Source organism: Pteropus alecto, unplaced genomic scaffold (assembly GCF_000325575.1).
Source record: "Pteropus alecto unplaced genomic scaffold, ASM32557v1 scaffold70, whole genome shotgun sequence".
Classification (NCBI taxonomy): domain Eukaryota; kingdom Metazoa; phylum Chordata; class Mammalia; order Chiroptera; family Pteropodidae; genus Pteropus; species Pteropus alecto.
The window spans coordinates 2,600,295-2,605,842 of record NW_006431912.1 but is presented as its reverse complement, the minus strand read 5'-3'; the positions used below and the strand labels follow the sequence as shown (position 1 = coordinate 2,605,842).

The following is a 5,548-nucleotide window of genomic DNA, read 5'->3' as shown; positions in this document are numbered from 1 at the left end:
GATTTACTAGAACATTGGCAGTTGTTGCCAAGCAGAGGTGACACTTTCATAAAAGTGCCTATGAGTTTGACCTCTGTAGCACCCTCGATTTAGAATCTTAATTTTTTTTTCTTTAATTGATTACATCTTGCAGGGAGTTCAACAGCTCCTCTTTCAAGAGTTTGACAGACAGATGTTTTGCATCTGAGTGAAACATAAACACCAACATCTCCTGGCTTTGAAAAATTCTTTATTCTGAAAGATTTACAGGCAAATGACAACTCCTCTTAGCAACTCTTCCACCTAGCAGTTGACATGTTTATTGTGACAATAATTGTAAAGCTCATTCTGATTTTCCAAAACATTCAAATGTGAAAAAACAGATGTCTTAGAATTGAGGAAACATTATTTTAATACTTTGCAACATACTTTTCACCAAAAGCAATATAGGGTATCTATGTGTAAAAAAAAAAAGAAATGGTACAAGACACTGTGATTATGACTCTCTATTTGGCACCATATTTTCGGAGCCAAGTTGAATTGGAGCCAGAGATTTAAAGTGAGGAGTCTTGAGTTATTTCTCCAATGCAAATATCACTTCAAGATAACTTACCTTTCATATTAATAATCGTCATCACTTTGAAGGGCCTAGTCTGTGCTAGGCACTATGTGCTGTGTACATTATCTCCCCTAGTCTTTATAAAAAGTCCTATACAGTTGGTATTATCCATTTTTACAAACAAAGAAACTGAGACTCAGAAAGATTATTGCTTAGGCTTACTCATCTATGTGGAAGGGCCTTAATTTGAACCTAAGCCTGTCAGATTCCAATATCTAGACTCTTTCAGGTACACACAATAACTTTTTTCAATTGTTCCATGTCAAGTAAATTTAGTGTACTCAGAATACCATAGATAACTTCAAAGATACTTTGAGGGTAAGGGGAATGGAAAAGAGAGAATTGTTTGTGTGTGTGTGTGTGTGTGTGTGTGTGTGTGTGTGTGTGTATGAAACACACACCAATTCATTAGGGAACCTGCTTTCACTGAAGCTGAATAAAGCATAAAACCCTCATTGGTGTGGACAATTGGAGAGAAGGTCATATTGAAATACTGAAAGGCATAAATTTTGAATTCATTTTAAATAAAATAAATTTTACTAATACCTTCAGAATGGATTCCCATCCATTCTCTCATTTCATGCTCATAAAAAACCCTTTGACTAGGTAGAGTTAGTATTATCAAACTAATTTTACAGGTAAGAAATATAAAGGCTAAAAAGGTTAAGTGCCTTGCTATTTAGCATGAAACCCACACCTCCCTACTCTGCAGGGTGACCTAACAAATTCTTTCTGAATTACCAGATAATTATTGGATAAGAATGATATGTATTCTTATATTAATTATTCATATAGAAGAGATTGCCTGAAGTGCTCAAAGATGTATTTTGAATGTTCCCCTTGTAATCACATTTACATCATTCTTCTGCACTACTTAGCAAGACGGCGTTTGCTAAATGAAGGAAAATTTCTGTCCAGATCCCAATCAAGTTAGTACAAATTTCAAATTAATAGGGTTAAATAAATAAGAGCTTATTATGGGTCTAAAAGCTGATAATGTTATTTGTTTCTGATCTTTTTTTATTTGCTTCAGCCCCAATTTGAGCATTTTTATCTACTACATTCCTCCCCGCCCCCGCCCCGTTTCCTCATTAGAGAAACAGGGCAAGAGAGGCATACAAGGCAAGAATTACTTGTATATGAATAAAATTAATAACCTAAAATTATAGAAGGGGTGGCGAGGCATCTTTTTGGTAATTTATCATAATGTTTAGTAACAGCAATTTGCACTAATGAAATAACTAATCTTTACTTCTTCTGGGTATGGGCTGTGTTTATAGGTTTATGCTTTACTTACCTTTTTTTTATTACTCCATTTGTTAAATTATTTAAACTTACGAGGCAGCCTCTAACTTATTAATAGTAAAGCAGCCTTCTGAAATGGGAGTCATGCAAATAATTATTTCATTTTTTAGCCATATTTTTAAGGAACCAAGATGTTTTTGTCATTTACCCGGGGATTTATAAGGAACTAAAAAGCTCAAGATCATTTACTGCCGAGGACAGGTAACCCAGCTTGAACTCTAAGGGATGTGAGAACTTATCTCTCTAAAGTAAACTTTATATAAAAGTCATGTGGGTGGAAATGTGGTTTTCCTCATGCTGGGTTTCCTGACGCTTTTAAAAGAGTCCTAAGGGATTAAGATGAGTGAGAGACAGGCCGATAGCATGAAAGGCCCAGTGCTCTTAGAGGTGTTTCTTCCATGATTAAAAAATAATGATTTTTTTGTTTGCCAGGTGCAAGGAATAAACACTCCTGGATTCCCTCTGTTCTGTCGTTTCCTTCTAATCTACAAACACGCCACAAAGGCTTCTCTGTTCCGTCCCTCAATCACATTTCTCATTCAGACGTCCTTCCTGTTTGGGGTTCTATTTCTTACTTCCATTTGGTTCTTTCCTTTCCTGTATGGGCTTCTAAGTTTGTTTACTTTCAAGTTTCTCACATTTTTCTATTTCTGAATTGTTTCTCTCTACGGGACAATCTCCATGTCTCACTCCTTTTTCCTTTTGCTCCCTCTCTGTTATGTTCCTCGTATTATCCATCATCTCCGTCTCTATTTGTTTCTCTTCTAGCTCTTATTTCTTTATCTCCGGCTCCTATTTCCTCTCCTTAATTCTCCTGTTCCCATCGGGATGCTCTTTGACCAGACATCCTCTCCCTCCTCCCTCCTCAAAGCAACTGAAGAAACCAGAATGGAACAGAAAGGGCAGAATAGAAATAGAACAGAAAGATGGCAGACGGAACCCGGGAAGGGCGCATTTAGTCATGTTAACAACTTCCCCATCCTCTGTTGGTCCCCTGCAGTCTCTTCCAAGGTCTGCATGTGCCCCAGCCTGAGAATAAGGCGAACACAAAGGAAAGAGAGCAGAGGGAAGTAAAGGTGAGGCCTTGGGGAAATCAACTGCGGAAGCTGTTTTTAAATTCAGTCAGGTCAGCGTTTGCCTCGGAAACTACGAAACTGGATTGTACTTAAAGCGTAGAGTCCCTCAGATGAGCTTCCCAACAAGCCAGAATCCATACCCTCTGAAATCTGAAGCTGAAGGTAAAAATAATCAGAATGTTTCCACTTGACCCTGAATTACTTTAAAACTACCTGTGGGAGGGTGCTAATGCCGACCTCTAGAATAAACATCTCACTTCTCATGACTTGGCTGTGACCCAGCCCCACCCTTGGCATCTTTTATTTTAAAAATATTTCCAGATCTGTTTATAAATAAAACACGCCTTTTAGAACTGCCTTGCAGCCACTCGATTGTACACAGGAGGAAAAATCCGTGACAGTTAATACTGTGGAAAGTTTGCTTCTCTCTCACCCTGCAGGAAAAAAAAAAAAAAAAGGAAAAGAAAAAAGGAAAGAAAAAAAAAGCAATGCAGTATTTAAAACCCAGATGAACAAGAAGCTCTCAGAAAAACAACTTCACTAGCCCAGCAGTATTAAGAGAACCAAATATACAAACAATTTGACCTTTGTCTTCCTTCCCCTCCCGACACCTGGGGTGATGACGCCTGGTGCGTCATGATGCATTGTACAAGTCAGTAGTTTGGGGGCAGCAGGGACCAAGGAGACGCGTTGCCCTTCCCTGTGGAGCTCCGTTGCTGAGGAAGGATGATGACAGAGCTGACTCCGTTTTTCCTTTTTCACGCAGGTGTCAGTTTGTTGATTTTGAAACTGAGTCCCAGGGAAAACACCTCACTGTTCAAATTCTTCAAAACAACAACAAACCTTGCACTTTTCACACGTTTATTTTGACAAAAGAAGTCTCTCTCTCTCTCTCTTTTTTTAGGGTGAAGTAAATAGAGGAAATTACCCTAAATTTCTAACATTGTTAGCTAGGATCCTCTCCGATGTCAGTCCTCCCTGTCCTCCTACCCCAGCCTGTTCTGCAGACAAAAAGAAGCTGAACTGGGTCTGAGGAGGAATGAAAACAGAGGCTCAGGGCTGAGGCTCTCTAACCCTGCACAGACTGAGGTTGGGTCTGAGTGGAGGGGTGTGTCCCCAGGCTCAGGACAACCGGAGCCCTTCCTGGCAAGGCAGCTTCACGTCGCAGGTCCGCCCACTCCTGTACGCAGAGGTAACAAGGGGAAATTACCTGCCGTCATCTGGGGGCCTCTTAGTCCAGGAGCCTCTCTTTAATAACATCTGAGGATTTTCGTTTATATTTCCTGGCTTCAAAAAGATGACAAAAGGATGGCTTGAGAACTGAATCCACATAATAGAACGACACACACACAGAGGAATAATTATATGTTCACAAATATACATGCAAAAATTATGACTGGGATTTCAATTTTAGTGTTAATTTTTCTCCTCTAAGGAAGTTTTAAAATAAAAAGAAACAAGAAACAAAAACGAAACAAGAACAAACAATCCTTGGCTAGATAAGGTCCAGTTCCTGGTATTCTTGAGATTTTCAGGTTCGGTTTTGTTTGCGAACAAACCCTCCTGCCCTTGATTCCTGTCTCCATGGTTGGCATGAGAAGGGGCACTGCCTGGTCTCAGGGCATCTCTCCCCTTTGGGGAGTTCTACCCCTGTCTGTCTCCATTTGGTTAGAAGGTTGGGCTTTAAGTAGCTGTGTACACAGTGTTAGCTCCTGCACAGAGCCAAGCCATGGTCCAGGTCAAGACGGTACGCTCGGCTTGCCCCTGCGCCTCTCCTCTCTGTCCTGCTACAAAGGGTGGGGTTTACTGGTTCTCTGCATTGCACAGGAAGAAAACTACCTCCAGGCTGAGTGTTCCCAAAAAACCCACCACCACAATGGAAAAGCCACGAACTCTTGTTACTTACTTTGTTGCGCAAGCATCCCACGCAGGAATAAATAGGCTGAGGCTTCACCCGTCTTTTTTCTGGCCCTGGTTAAGGACACGCAACTCGAGCAGATGTATTTGGTTTCTTTAGGCTGCCATAACGAGAATCAGAAACTGGGTGGATATCTATTTAATAAAGAGAAATTTATTCTCTCACAATTCTGGAGGCCAGAAGTCCAAAATCAAGGTGTTGGCAGGGCCATGCTCCCTCTGAAGATGCTAGGGAAGGATCTGTTCCATGCTGCAATCCGAGCTTCCGGCAGCCTCAGGCGTTCCTTGGCGTATAGATGCATCACTCCAGTCCTCTGTCCCCTCTCTGTGTCCACCCTGTGTCTTCACGTCTTCTTCTCTCTGTGTGTATCTGTCTCTGCATCCAAATTTTTCTTTTCTATAAGGACACCAGTCATATTGGATTAGGGCCCACCCTAATGGCCTCATTTTAACTTGATTAAATCTGCAAAGACCCTGTTTCCAAATAAGGCCACAGTCTGAGGTTCTGGGTGGACACGAATTTTCTTTTTTTTACTTTTTTTCTTTTGAGGGGGGAACATATTCAACTCAATACACCCACCATCACTTCTGTTTTATTCTATTTGTTCAAAGGAAGTCACTAACCAGCCCACACTCAAGAAGCAAGATATTC

The 5,548-nt window shown here is 40.6% G+C and overlaps 1 long non-coding RNA gene across 1 annotated transcript in view; it reads right to left on the bottom strand.

Annotated features, from left to right (window-relative positions):
- Positions 1-214: 214 nt before the first annotated feature.
- LOC107196662 overlaps positions 215-5,548 on the bottom strand; it is an 81,267-nt gene continuing 75,933 nt past the window's right edge. Inside the window, exon 6 of the long non-coding RNA XR_003043673.1 lies at positions 215-3,413. This is a non-coding gene — a long non-coding RNA (uncharacterized LOC107196662). The remainder of the gene's footprint in view (positions 3,414-5,548) is intronic.